The following is a 16256-nucleotide window of genomic DNA, read 5'->3' on the forward strand; positions in this document are numbered from 1 at the left end:
TCAATTGTGTCACTGGCCTGGCCAGTTGCTCAGCCAGCTGCCCATCGACTCACCCTCCAACTCACTCACTTACTATCTCATTTGGTGGCCCACCCCCTTCCAAGAACACTGCTTGCAGTGGTGTATGGGCAGATGAATGAGTGGGGAGGGGTGTTCTCAACTTGTTTTCAACATAGTTTTATTAACTACCATTCCTCACATAATAGTCGCACCCACTTTAAAGGGGGGGGGGCTACTATTATGCAATGAAATGCAGTAATTGATGTCCAGATTCATTTACCAGGGAGTCAAGGCAAGGCTTAGATGGTCAATGTATATACAAACCAAAACTGATTTTTTTCTTGCTACAGTTTGACTGCATAGTGAGCCACTGAACATTCGTTTCTCAGTTAATATTTTGTGGAGCTCCCCAAATATCCACTGAGATTGCTAGGACATTTCACAGGTGTCTACTTCTGCATATTATTTATGTCCTTAGTATTAGTTTATTAGATGAATATCCTGTGCCATTATTTATCCTATTAAGCTTCTGACATAAGATGAACGTTTTAAAATATGATCTTGCTACAACACAGCATTTTCATTCACTTTTAAATCAGATAGAAAAAGCAATACCCTAATCCCTTGTCATATTGGAGGTGGAAGCACATTAATGCAAGGATTGCTCTGGGGTGCAGTTTACACACCCCTGTAGTAAATACAAGGAGTCCATTTAAAATACCCCTCAGGCTTTAAGAGTTGCATTTTATTTCATTATATTCTATAACTGTGAATTATAACATTGGAACACAAATCTAAAAAGAACTGAAGATGTAATAAATGGTTATCAAATTCTGCAGTGCCAGCAAAAGAAAAATGTTATGTCCCATAGTAGACTTGAGCAGGTGTAGAAAACTTTATCACAGTACCAGGGTTTCAAAGAAACACAATGACAGTTAGATAATGAAAGTGTAAGGTGGTAAGACACGGGAGGGCTGAGTGTACAGTGAAATAAGACAGGCAGCTAATCAAACCGCTATTATAGTCTAGAGGTTTTTCCCCCTTTGATAATGTCATAATGCTTGTACTTAATAGAATTCTGTAACGAATAAGCAGCGTACAAAACACACTCATATTTATTGTTTGAATACTCTCTCAGACAGAGTACTCAAAACCCATGGCTTCTGACTGAAGCAGTTTGGGTACGCTTCCATCATATACCTGGGATGGAATATAGCCCTAACTATTGGGAAATGTGCATTTATGCAGCTAATCAAGGTGCAAGGTGTTTCAAGACCTCACTTTACATTGGATAGCTTAACATTCCACAAATTAATACTTATTGTCCCCAATAAGTAACAAAAAATCTTTGCTTTTCAGCATCACGGAACTATCAAAGCGGATGCTGGAGCCAGGGCACTTAAATGACAGTACTCTTCCTCTAAAAAGGCACATGCAAATGCCAAATGTAGCAGATTTTATTCTCTACGATCCCCATGTCTCTAGGCAACAAGGCAGCCATTCAACACTCATTGAAGCGTAGGTTCCTCCTTCAGTACCACGCAAGCTACAAAGGAGGCTTACAGCAATGGAACAAACAGTGACAGTGACTAAAAAGCTGTTTAAAATGAGGTTACCATCTTGTACCTTCCCAACTCCTGTGACTCTTTTGAAAGGTGACAAGAGTGACAAAACAAGCAAAGCAATTATACCCAGAATGGGGATGCAATGATTAAGGAACTGAACATGCTATTCTGCTTTGAGCGGTACACTTCCCAGAGTACAGGTCCCCTAGACATATACAGAAGGCAATCTTACTATGTTGTTAGAATTTATTGCATCACTAGGGTAATCAATAAGGATTTGGACTGTTTGTTAGCAGATATGCACCTCTCCACATCTCTGCAGTTTATTAAAGTAAGTTTTTATCCCAGTTTTTATCTGAAAGTCCAAATAATAATAAACAATAAAATCAACTTGATTGATTGTGGAGCCCCTGGTGGTGCAATGGGTTAAACCCTTGTGTCGGCAGGACTGAAGACTGACAGGTCAGAGGTTCGAATCCGGGGAAAGTGGGTATTAGCTTCCTCTGTCAGCTCCAGCTCTCCATGCGGGAACATGAGAGAATCCTCCCATAAGCATGGTAAATTATCAAGACATGCGGGCATTCCCCTAGATGACGTCTTTGCAGATGGCCAGTTCTTTCATACCAGAAGCAACTTGCAGTTTCTCAAATTGTTCCTGACACTTTAAAAAACAAAACATAACCTTGATTGACTTAAAATAGCAAGTACATGATTTTAAAAGGTTACAAATATATTAAACAATTGAAGAAGTTAAAAGACATCAATCTGCTTTAAATAGTTTTAAATTGTTGAAAAAAAGACACATGCATGAATATGCGATTCTAAAATTAAATAAGCTCCAATTGCTATAAAATGAGAGGGATATCTCTATCATTCACCTTTGCTTTTTAAAAAAACTGAACAAAAACAGGAGGCATCTGCTTTTGAATTTCTTTCATTTACTCTTTTTTGTATAGACCTTGGATGGGACCCAGATCGAGTCCTATCTAGATTGACACCCCTCCCCTGGAATCAGTGATGTTGAAATAGATAGCTAATGTAAGTTGCATTAATGTCAATGGGTTTACTTTCCATACAATCAAGTTTGAATGTAAATCATTGTCACTCTGTCACACAAGGAATGTTTTCCAACAAAAGAAAGAGAAAGAAATTATTTTTATGTATTTATGAAACAATGAATCCAAACCATTTTCCTCATAGGGTCAAGCACATTATTGTTTCAGAATACTGTTTGCCCAATTTGCATTAGCATCCCAGAACACTTATATGATACTTTAAGAAGCCGATTTCATCTGTAAGTATATATTTAACCAAGAAGATGTAAGTAGATATATATATCTGACAAACAGATATGCAGTAACCGTTTTGTCTTGATATAATAAAATGCATCCTTGAATAATGTCAAGTGTGTAACAAATGCAGCAGAAACAGCAGATAAAACAAATACCGGCTGCAAAGAATACAATAAAATATGAAAACAAAACCCCCTCAAGATAGGTTCAGTTGTTTAAAATGAATACCAATCTTCTGCATTGTAAAAAAAGAAAAAAGGAGATAAAAGAACAGAAAGGAATTGTGCGCCCCTGAGGGAAACATGTTACAATAATGCACAATACTGCATTTAGGGTAGCCATTCCAGTCAGACAGCAGCCAAGAAATTGATAACATTTTCTGAACTGCAGGTAACCTGTTTTATAAAGCCAAGTAATGTTTGAAAATATTATTAAGTATGTAACACGGTGAAGGATAAAATGATTTGTAGTTCAGGGATCAAGGCAATACCCGAGAGCCTGCTGTAATGCAACAATTTATCTTTGGTTCGCTCAGTGAACGTGCAAATGGAGAAAAGCCGAGGGGAAGGGGAAGGGGAATACATCTAGAGTGGTTCTTCCTCCCCCTTCCTTGCCCCAAATCAGGTCAAATTACTCCTTTTTTATTTTACTAATCCCCCATGGGGGTGGACTGAGTGACATGTCTTCGGCATCCCCTCAAGTGCGTGCCTTCAAGGGATTTCCTTGCAAATCTGACACAGCTCATTCATAAAATCAAAAGGGGGGGGGGGTGTGATGCCATTCTTTTTCAACAGCTACATTGTGTCCAAAAAATAAAGTGTGTGCGGAGGGGGAGGGGGAAGAAAAGCAAGCAGCAATTTCAAACGCCTTGCACGGCTTTTCAGACTCGCTTTATTGACCCTTTACGTACGTCATTCTTCAGTCTTATAAAAAACAATAATCAGCAGGATTTCCTTCTCAGACTGTAAAGATGCAAGAATATCAGGCAAGTCAGGTAGTTTCTTAGGTAGTCATCCTATACACATACACACACACACACACACAAATAACAGACCCCACTGAATTCGATGGGCCTATCTTTAGAGTATTTATCATAGAAACAAAAACAGTCTCCATTATCAAGTGAGAAAGCAGACATATATATCACCTGTCTTCAAAACAATATAATCATCTTACAATTGGCACATTTTCCTAAAACCTTAACAAGATGCATGCAGTAGCACCCACCTTTCCCCTTTTCTTTCTCTTCCTATTACACATTCATATATAGGGACACACATATTCAAGAATATAAATCAGGAAAACTAGTTTAGATGTTTTTATGAATTCCAAGATATTGATTTCTACATTTCTGCGACTCTAAGACATACTTTTCTTCCATGTAAACATCTTGAAAGATGGAGGGCATCTTACAATCGAATGGGGTGCTTTTTACTATTGGCGATACTGAAATTACAGTAGAGTCTTGCTTATCCAACATAAATGGGCCAGCAGAACGTTGCAGAAGTGAAAATGTTGGATAATAAGGAGGGATTAAGGAAAAGCCTACTAAACGTCAAATTAGGTTATGATTTCATAAATTAAGCACCAAAACATCTTTTTTTACAACAAATAAACACAAAAAACAGTTCAATGCACAGTAACATTATGTAGTAATTACTGTATTTATGAATTTAGCACCAATGCATAGAAATGTATTGAAATAGCTGTGGATCTGGGCGGGAGGCAGACTGCGATGGATAATACAGAACGTTGGATGAGCAAAAATTGGATAAGTGAGACTCTACTGTTATTTGCATCTTACAATCAATAACAACCCAGAATCAAAGAAATACAATGTTAGCATTAAAAAAAAACCACGTTCTATGCATTTATTTTTCTCAATGTACGTGATTCCAAATTCAGATTATTTTGTTCTGGCTTCTAGAAAACTTCAAGTTTAGAACACTATAGCTGCCCTCAAACTACATCTTCCATGAAGAACAAAGGGGCCAATTTTCTCATATCTTCATCACCTTGCTGCTTCTAATAGAATATAGCAAATTGAATATAGCAAGTATTACAGACTTATTGAATACAGCAAATATTACACCATGGAACATTTGTTTTTATTTTTAGAGCCATGGATTGTCAATTTAAGTGCGCATACTTTTATATGTCAATATTGTAATTTATTTACCATAAATATATTAAAGGCCAAGTTACTATTTAGAAAGCAGCTAGTAAAATAAGAGAAGTTACACAGCAGTTTAAACAAGGAGCCTTGTTAACAAAGAACTCTGTAACTAATACTTCTCTTGAGGACAATTTAATCAGCAGGGCTCTAACGCTATTCTTCTTTTATAAGTACAGTAAGATCTACAATGCCTGCAAGAACAAAGAGACTTTATTGCATCTCATTCAAAAAGCTATATAGCATTTATACTTATCTTTTTTTCTGGGGAAATTTGGCAGATTGGCAAATAACTGGATCCTTTTAAGGAAAAGAAAGTCCCAGTGAATTTTGTTGAAATTTTAAGTTCCTTCCCAATGGTGGTGATTCTATCTCAGGACTTTTTGGCATTTTGGGCAGGTGGAATCTGCCATTGCCTTCCTACGAGGCTGAGAGTATGTTTTGCCCAAGCTCACACAATGGATTTTCATGGCTGAATGGAGATTCAAACCCTGGCCTTCAGTTTTGTAGTCCAGTACTCAAACCAGTATATTCATGCTGCTTTGAGTCTCATTTAAAGAAGGGAGGAAGGATGGCAATAACAACAGCATGAGAAGCAACAACAATGGAAGCAACAACAACACTACTACTACACTGGCTCCTAAAGGCATGACTGAAAATTCTGCCTCTCTCTTACATTGGCTGAGGCAATGATTCCTTAGATATAGGAATAGTTGAATTTAAAATTAACACGATGACTTTCTTGTGAATAGGTTTTGCATACAAAAGGCATTTCGCTTTGTTACTGTAATGCTTCATTTCTTCCCACGCTGTGCCAGCCTATGGTTTAAGGTATATCTAAAGCAGTTTTTATAGCTAGCTTTCAAGCAAAAAAGCTTAACTGGAAATAAATGATCCCTACTCTGGATTCATACATCTTAGTATGGATGTCATCTATGGCTATCTCTTCTTTTTCCTCCATTTTCATCCATGTACAACCTTTATGTCCATGTGACAAGTACAAGAGTTAAAAAGAAGAGGATAATGTTGTGTTTAGGATTATGTTATGCCTTCCTGGTGGTACATGATCTTATCACACTTCAACAGGAGAGCCTCTCTTCAAATAACTCACAGATTCGCAATTGTAGCACAGTCAGCAGGGGAAGCTGTTGGCAGTAAACTGCATAAGGCGAGGCAGGAAACCCAAGGTTACACACCAGTGAATTGGAGGAGAAGGGAAGTGACACAACTCACTGAGGCAGCATGATAAATAAAGCAACATGCACAAAAAGTATTCCTAGAAATCCTCTTTGATTACATTTCACTTGTATCAAGTAATTTCTATTGAAGTCAGCCAAATTCAGCAGCTATTCTCATTGCCGAAATATCTTCTTTTTTAGAAAGAAAAAAAAATCCCACTCACTCCACATTAGGAATATCAAGAGGAATCCAGTGCTTTATTCAATAGAAACTTAAAAAAAAATACTGTGCCAGCTAGCATGCATCATAAAAGGAAAACACAACACCCACAAAAATGAAAGCTAAGATAGTCGCTATAATTAGCAGGGTAGCATTCGGTCACTACTTGCTGAATACCAATGTGCTTTCAGCACTTGTAATATAGTTATCATAACACAGTTATCAAGTGCATATAAATACTGCCATGCAGATAATAAATTACTGCAGCTCTTTTCATCTAAGAATGTCATTCAGCACAATGCTGAGCGCATTACAAAAATCAGTTTGAATCTATATATTACTAAATCTCTTACGCCTTCATAAATACTTAACACCTTCTCTATAAAGATCTTTCATCATAGACTGAAATTACAGAAGAGCTCTTCCCCATTTTATATAGTATCCGTTTTATGTGCACTCTCTATGCTTATTGGAGAAGGTAACCTGGTGCCTGTCACTGTACCAATTTTCATGAAGCATGTGTACAAGCTAAGCACATGAACAGGGAAATGTACATACTGACTATCAGGAAGTGAAAACTGTTAACTGGGTAGTGTGCACACTGAATTAAATATTCACAGCTTGGTAACTATGCATCTCACCTGAGTAGGGTACAAAATTAACGAAGAAGCTATGTATATTAAGCAGATAACATTTGAAACCCCTCTGATCAGTTCATATAACGTCTCTTGGCAATTCTCCATATTAGTCCAGTCAGTGTGCAAAATTAATGATGTCTTGGATCTTTTGGCAGAAAAGGATATGTATAAATGTAGTTCTTAAATGAATTTATGTAAATCCCAACATTAATGTATTTGTTACATATGCTTATTAATCACATTTTGTCCAATATGGCTATTAGATGGGTGATGAACAACAGAACAGATAAAAACATTCTTTAAAAACAAGTTAGAAACAATTTTATATGATGGTTGTAAAAAAATGTTTTAAAAACCAGAGGTCATATGGAATAATGCAGTCCTGGCTCTCTGCCAGAAGCTCAACAAGGTCAGAGCAAGCCTGACTTCTTTTGGGAGGGAGAACTCTGCCTCATATGTATGTGTGTGCGTGCACACACAACACACACTCTAATAATGTGCAGAAATGGTAGTGAGATCACAATCAGCACACTGAGGTTCATTTTGTACTGACCAGTTACTTGACAAGCACAAGCTCACCCAGAAGAAGAAAAATACAATAGAGTTCTTCTATATTTCTGACAATTGAGCCGACTTTTTAGTATAAAGCAATAGCTAACAGTGTATGTCAAAATGTTTTCAAAGACCTTAGTGGTGTCATTGTCTAGACAGCAAGTGAGGTAAGAGTTTTAAATTTCCTGTTCAGTAAGGAACAAAAGAATAAAAAAGCATAAAAATTACAGATTCTTGCAGAATGTCCTTTCCTATACTAATTCTAGTTCTGTAAAGACTTAGCCTTCTTTTTAAAATCACAGACATTTTAATCCACATTCCTAGATCTTGAACTTTAATTTGAAAGGATGGAATGGGAAAGCTTACCCATAATGTACAGATACCTGTTATTCCCCACACACACACACACACACACACACACACATATATATATATATATATATATATATGCAAAATTGATCAAAATTAAAAATGGAAGATGTATGTCATTGTCTGGTGAGGTCTTCTCTTTTTCCTTTTTGAAAGAAGCATGTGTTTCCTCCTGGCGTAATTGATTTTATACAAAGAAAGGCCAAGGAAGGGACTTTTAGTCATACCTATTGTGAGCAGGCCTCATGTTTAGAAGGAAAAGAATGACACACAGTTCTCACAATTCTGAAATACGCTTACATGCGTACAACAGCACTTTCATGAACCAAAACTTTCATATATAGGATTATATTGGAGTGTATCTGAAATGGCTAAAAGCATTTCCAGATATATTGTACTAGATATGTTTCTTTGTATAAATCTGTGGATAATATTCAACAGAGAAACTGGCTATATTCAAGATCAAGAACCATTATCATTTCTCCTATTGCTGTATACGCTACTGTTGTCTCCTAGTACTGAAAATAGATTTAGTAGTACAATACAGTGAAGTGACAACTAGCTCAGACTAAGTCATTATTATATATTTCATTGGTGCTTTTGCATAATTCCAGTACTTAATGAAAAGAACCTCTAGGAACAATAATAATAAAAACTTTATTTGTATACCGCCCTATCTCCCGGAAGGGACTCAGGGCAGTTTCCAACATATATGGCAAACATTCAATGCCAATAAGAAGGCATATAAACGAATTACATCAAAACAAAACACATCAAACAATATAAGCAGTTATCATAAACTAAATGACAAACAAAATTAAACAAAGATAAAACTTAACATAACCCAAACAGACATAATTTATCATAGGGTAAAACATCTATAAGGAACAATCTTTTGCCTTAGGATTACAGCAATAATAATAATAATAATACAAAATCCAGCATATATATTTTGTTTGCTGTGTCATACTGTTAATAATTATAATAATAATAATAATAATAATAATAACAATAATACACAGCCAAAATTTTACAGCGATTGCAAACAAATCAGCACAGTCAAAATAATAAGAAATAATAAACACAGTGCTTGCCTACACTGGCTGAAAAAAATCTGTTTGGCATTGTATTTTCCTGTGCCACACTGAGCATGCAGTGACCCCTTACGCTACGCATACCACAGACATTGTGGTGAGATCACCATAACCGGCTACACATTTCCTCCTCTCTCACTGTTAGGAGGCAGTCCACATTTCCAGTAATTCACATTACTTTTGTTGTGGATGATCCACTTTCCCCCTCTCATCATGCATGCAAATAAACTTATTTTTCTTAAGTGCAGGCACGCTAATATATGGATATGTAAATATCCACAGACATACACTTTTAAAATGTAAGTGATCATATGCCTAAAATTCTAAATTTTCTGTAAATCCTTCAGTGAGAAAGGAAGTTTGTTTTTAAAAAGGGTCAAAGCTCATATAAAACATTGTAAATGAATTGTCACAGAAGCCATGTGTGAGAATCAGAGCAGACATGCCCATAATAAACACTATCCTTTGAAAAGTCAGCTTAAATACAGTCATTTCAATAATAGAAGCCCCCGGTGGTGCAGTGGGTTAAACCCCAATGCTGGCAGGACTGAAGACTGACAGGTCGCAGGTTCGAATCTGGGGAGAGCGCAGATGAGCTCCCTCTGTCAGCTCTAGCTCCTCATGCGGGGACATGAGAGAAGCCTCCCACAAGGATGGTAAAACATCAAAAACATCCGGCTGTCCCCTGGGCAACGTCCTTGGCAGACGGCCAATTCTCTCACACCAGAAGCGACTTGCAGTTTCTCAAGTCGCTCCTGACACGACAAAAAATAAATAAATTTCAATAATATTTTTAATGCTCTCCTGAGGCCAACCTACTACATTTTTTGTACTTGAAAAAGGAGGGATTCATATATCTCAATCAGCAACAACTAGAACAGTACTTTCATGTTCAGAGGCAGTTTACAATCAATTGTCACATGGTAAAATAGAAGGCTTATAGTTATGACTTACTTATAAGGTTCCTTAGGACATACAAACTTCCTTGTGGCTTCTGGGATAGTAGGGTTTTTACTTGATTTCAAGATGGAGTTATTATGATGATCTTAATGTTTTTATTATAGTTTAGTCCTTTAAAAAATCATCTTGATGAGAAGTCCTCTGGTATTTGTTGTCCTGCCTCAAGCTTCTTCAATTGCTTGCCCCCGTCTTCCTTCTGTTACTAATGAGAATAGCTGATACATTGGTCCTCCATTAGAAGACTAGGGATTTGATCTAAATTTACTTATGCACAGAGGAGACCAAATCAATAGGAGTTAGAACAGTCATGACTTACTTATGTTGCACTGGTTTAAATGACCTCCTCCTTCTATCCTGCTGGAGAGGACTACAGGCAGGTCAATCTCACTTCACATCACAGGATTAAGACAGGAGAAAGAAAGGAGTCTCAGAATTACAGAGAAGAATTTTTTGTACATTTTCCAAATATCGGAGACTCTGGCAACTGCACTACAAAAAGGAGGAAAGTAGATTGTAGAGTGGTGTGCCTTGTTTTTATCAGAATATCAAAATAGAACCAAGTCTGAGTTGGACTCAGGTATGGTCATACTAAGGACAGTTCTACACAGGCACATGATGCATTTCCAATCAGTATGAATAAATACCTGTTTGGAGCTGAATTGTGGTTACACAGGGGTGCTGTCACCTGCCTCAGAGGTAGGACAGTAGTTCCAAGCACAGTCGTGCTAAAATCGATTCTACCCGTAGCACCCGCCCCCCAAAAGACAGAAAATCATCATGTCCCAGTGTTCTGTGCTAATTTCTGGTTTAGCACAGCGAAAGCCCCTTGCAAGGAGTGAACCCTCTCTCCTTTTCTCAAACTGCTAGGCTCAGTCACATGGCAGCAAACCAGAGCACTGAGCTCCAGTAAGTACTGATTTTCTCTCTTTCTTTCAGGGGAATTGTGGTGCTGGGGGACAGGGAGGACAGCCATCCTGCCTCCCGACTGCCTGAGTCTAGGGAACATGCGATGGTTATGAGAGCAGTATAAAGGCTATGTCGATGGCAAAACAATAGCTGGACAGGGGTTAAAACAAAACCCACCAACTGCCCCTCCAATATAAAGAATTTACACCACTGGCACCTATATAAATGTTATGAGGGGAGACCTCTAATTAACTTCCGCTGCCACCATAAACTGTAAGGTACAGGAATACCCTAGCTGTTTAAAATAATAAAAGTACTTTTAGGACCACCAAGCACTGTGTCTTTTTATTTGTTTCTTCAAAGAAAACTAGTTGAGGTTGGCAAGGGACTATAGCCACAAAGGCACACTGGACTCAGGCTTTTTGAGTTTTAAAATAAACAAGGAAAGTTTATTGATGAAAATACAGAAGAAAGTAAATGCTGTTGAATAAGCTTGGCTGTTACATAGAAATGTTGGTTCTTGTCTTCAAAGTGTAATGGTTACATGTAATGGCTCTTTCTTTGTTACTAATACAACAAAGATATTTTTGTCTCTTTAAAAAACCAATACACTTGACAGGAGCTGAATCTCTGTCAAGATACAAATGTAGCTTAGCTACCTTCAACTGTGGCCTAGCTAACTACAATTCCAGCTATCTTTCCCTGATAACTGTTCCAGTTTGCAACAGCCTCTCTTGCTGGCAAACTTAAGGCAAACTGCCTTCTCTAAAACTAATCTTAAAACACGAACTCCTAAACTACCTTCCTACTCTAATCTCTAACAACAACAGACTGCCTGAAAAAGCCCTCTTTTTCCCCTCCAAACCTTTCTAAACTCCGCCCCCTTTTCTGAACCAATCCTGGCTGTTCTAATGCTAACTCAGGCCTAGGACACTCCCCCTCTCTAAAATGGTGCTTTCCCTAAACTAAAATGGCTCCAGCTGCCCTCTGCCAGGCCTTCCAGCGCTGCAACCAACTGGCCTGCCTCTCCTAGGCCTTGCCATCCAGGTAGGTAAGGTAAGGGATCTTTAAGCAATCCTGGGTACTTCATAACCATTTGAGATGGCTGTCCCCACTGCCTCAACAGAGAATAGGATCCAGACTTTCCCTCGTGTTTTTTTTTAAATCCAGGTGTAGTTGCATTAAACAGTTTACCCAGAGTTAAGTCAAATCAGCCTGCATATGTTGTATGGACAAGCATGGGTTAATGTGACTTTATACTGCATTACATGGCAGTGTGCTTGTATGTTTGTCTGCAAGCTGTCTGTTGATTTATAGTAACCTCCTGAATTCCATAGGCTTTTCTTAGGCAAGGAATACTCAAGTGTGGTTTTGCCAGTGCCAGATCCTGCTTAGCCTCCAAATTCTGATGGGATCTGACACCTATAGGGTATTTAGGCCTTATTCATATTTATAGCAGACCTACTGAAATCCATAGGTTGTCTAACCAATGATCCATGAGTCTTCTTTAAATCTAAATTAGCCCTAGGCCAACAGATTATAATTAGATATAATCTGGCAATGCAAAAACCATTTCATTGAGGGTGATCTCTTTTTTACTTCTGTACTGATAGAAATGGAGGAAGTAAGTGAAAATTTGCAGCACAACATTGCTACCTCTCCAGATAATGCCTGGAAATTATTTACCATACAGAAATGTTTATACTCCAAAACATTTAGAGAGGAAAAAATTAAAAAGGGAGGAGCAGTCCAACAGGGTTGAACAAGTGTGTGTGTTGCCATATATGTATGCAATAGCTAGACCATGAACAAGCAACTCCACACTACAACATTTTGTTCTAGGTCACACTTAGCGCTTGATAATACTTCTTCTACTTGTATAATACTGCTGTTGCCTGAGCATTTCCTCATAACCCTTTAATGGCTCTTGTCAAGACGCAAGAGGAAAAAGTTTTAGATTTTAAATTAGTGTAAATTCTCACTGTAATTCTAACTCCTCTTGATGTTCCTTGTGATTTTCTAAGCTCCGGCAAAAAACCTCATAAATTTGCCAATTTATTCACTTCAAAGAATGTAACAAGTAATGAATTACAAGGGTGGATTCCACGCATTTCTACTACCCAACTATTTGGAATGCTGTTTTTCAAAATTAACACATTTCTGAAGCAACAAGCAAGACCTGAATTAAGTAAAGGGGTAAATAAAAATGAAAAGCTATGTAAAACCAGAAGCAATCGTGCCAATCTGCTAGGAGCTGAACCACTGCCAGTTAGTGGGCCTCGGGGCTCCATAGGATTTCTAAGCATAATGCCAAACTAGAGCAATATTGTTTTGGTTAGAGAGGAATTTCTCACAAGAGCTAACAGAGGCAGAAGGTCATAAATAAACACAGCAGGATTGCCTTGTCAGTTCTCATTATTAGCGCTGCAGGCACTTGCTTTTCTATGGGCTGCTTGCAGGTTCATTTAAGTGTAAGTGCTCCTCCTCAGAATTTCACATGCTCATAAATAAAGAAAGCATTTCTTAGCCTGGGAAAGGAAAGTGCACGCATGTGTGAATGGGGAGTCGGATGTGCTTTTGTGTGTGTACACAGATACACATATGGCACACAACTACACATACTCCAAACGAAGCAGAATTTTAGGGAAACGCTCTTTCACTAAGGCCTTCATTACAGCTTACAAACCGCTGACAGACCTCAGCCATAATGAACACGAAACTGTACTTTCTTACTACAATAATGGTCATCAGAATTACATCTGAGCAGAGAATGAAGCTGAGTTCGTAAAGTGATCCTGACATCCATTATAATACCAGGAAAGCACAGCTGTGAGATCATTATTGCAATTATAAAATGACATTTAGTGTTAACTTATTTGGTTGCAGTAAAAGTAGACACGCTGTATTTTTTTTTTTTTTGGATTATTTAGAATGGTTAAAACAAATAGGGAGATTTAAGAGTATGTTTTTTTTTTTAAAAAAACTGTCCAGAATGAAGGAATGGGTGTTAAAAGGACAAATGCGATTCTGAGTAAGAAACCATGAAGTGATGCATAGTGGCACAAAATCTGAAATTCACATATTTGCTGATGAGGATGGCAATGGCTGATTAGGAAAAGCATCTTGGGACTATAGTGGATAGTGTGGCGAAATGCTAATATCTGGTAGTGTGCAAGATCAAATTCTAGGTCAGGCAACATACAAAAAAAATATATCAAAAAAGTACATTGTACTGCTAATACATCTATGCATTGACAAAAATCTACTGTGTAACCATTTCTGGAATTTGATATACAATCCTGGTCACCAGGAAAGCTTAGAGAAGACAATGATGCTGCGTAAAATGGAAGGAAAAAGAAAGAGGGGTCGACCAAGGGCAAGATGGATGGATAGTAGAGGCAAAGATGAAGTACTTTGACCACATCATGAGAAGAAAGGAAAGCTTAGAGAAGACAATTATACTGGGGAAAATGGAAGGAAAAAGGAAGAGGGGTCGATCAAGGGCAAGATGGATGGACTGGCTTGGACCTTTAAGTGACTGGCTTGACTCTGAAGGAGCTGGGGTGGCAACAGCCGACAGGGAGCTCTGGCATGGGCTGGTCCATGAGGTCATGAAGAGTTGGAAGCGACTGAATGAATAAACAACAACAACCTGGTCACAATACTTCAAAAATCATGTTGCAAAGGCTGGGAAACTGGATGAAAAGGGTAATCAAAAGAACCACGAATCTTACAAAACTCCTCTATGAGGAAAAGTGAGCAATTCTTGGGGCTTTTTAGCCTGGAAAAAGGTTAAGCAACTGGGAACATGAAATGAATTTATACAATTATACATTGTATTGTTGCTGTATGCCTTCACGTCATGTCTAACATATGATGACGCTTAGAAAATCCTATCACAGGGTTTTCTTGAAAGGATTTGATCAGAGAGGGCTTGAGGCCGAGAGAACATGACTTGCCCAAGGCCACCCAATGTATTTCCATGGCCAAATAGAGATTTGAATTCTGGTCTCCAGAGCCTGAGTCTAATGCTCAAATCACGATATAAGGCTGGCTCCAACAAAGTAGTGAGATGTTTTTCTTCCTTTCTCATAGTACTAGAATATGAGATCAGCCAATGGAAAAATACTGGGACATTCCTGAGAGATGAAAAAAAGTACTTTCTCACAAGCTACATGACTAACTAGGAAATTTATGATTAAAAGGTGTCACCGTGGCTGTTTACTTGAATTAACTTTAAAAGGGGTAGATAAATTCCTGGAAGATAAGATTATGAATATCTACTGTCCCATGGTGGTCATTCCTTTCTAGCATCATAATCTCTATGCCTTGAAATAGCCATTCATGGCAACATGAAAAGAAGGGTTCTGTAGAACTCCTCTCCTGCTTGCGGACCTGCCTACAGACATTTACATGACCTTTGTGGGGAAGGAATGAACTAGATAGTCAGATAAATCTTTCTTCTTATAATCTTATGAAAGAAAAAGGAAATTCAAATAGAAGGGACCTTGAAACTATGGATCAGTGTAATGGCAAAATCATTTTAAGCTTTACCTGGGTACCCCTATCATTATTAATTCTTATCAGGAGAATTGAACCTTACAAAATGAAGTACTATAGCAGATAGGCTCTATAATCAAAATAATTGCTTAGTATGATGTAATATAAATAATAATCCTATTGAACAGGAAGGAACCAAAGAAAGTGTTGCACTACTGACATTAAAGTAGTAATACTGCGACAAGAATTTAGTAGCATTAAAGATAACACACTGTCGATCACTTAGTAAAAGAAAGAAAATAGTATTCAATTTTACTTTATTCTAAAACAGTGGTTACCAAACCTTGGTCCATTAGGTGTTTGGGACTTCTGCTCTCAGAATTCCTGACTGTTGGACAAGCTGGCAGGGCCTTCTGGAAGTGTTAGACATCTCAAAAATAATTTAAGGAGCCTCTATTCTATATAACCAAAATCAGATTGCAAAGAAAACAACATGAAAATGTAAAGCTATGGGGAGTTACACAGAGGTAGTAATGAATGGGAGTAGGAATCATGTTGACTTCCAGGTGTGGTTGGACTGCAACTCACAATATTCCTCACCATCAATTATGGTGGTTAGAACTTCTAGAAGTTTCCAGCCAACAGCATCTAGAAAGCCAAATGAATCACACTCTAGACAAATTCCAATGTTAAAGCAGATCCACTGAAATCCATGAAACACAAGTTAACCAGAACTAACAAATAGTATTCAGTACAATGGGTCTCCTCAATATGGGATGCATGTTGGATGTAGTCTAATTTCTTTACTA

The 16256-nt window shown here is 37.8% G+C and overlaps 1 protein-coding gene across 8 annotated transcripts in view; it reads right to left on the reverse strand.

Annotated features, from left to right (window-relative positions):
- The window catches only part of ARID1B (AT-rich interaction domain 1B), a 387469-nt gene that overhangs the window by 121224 nt on the left and 249989 nt on the right, over positions 1–16256 (reverse strand). The window lies entirely within an intron of this gene.

This window comes from Anolis sagrei, chromosome 1 (genome assembly GCF_037176765.1).
Source record: "Anolis sagrei isolate rAnoSag1 chromosome 1, rAnoSag1.mat, whole genome shotgun sequence".
NCBI classification, from domain to species: Eukaryota; Metazoa; Chordata; class Lepidosauria; order Squamata; family Dactyloidae; genus Anolis; species Anolis sagrei.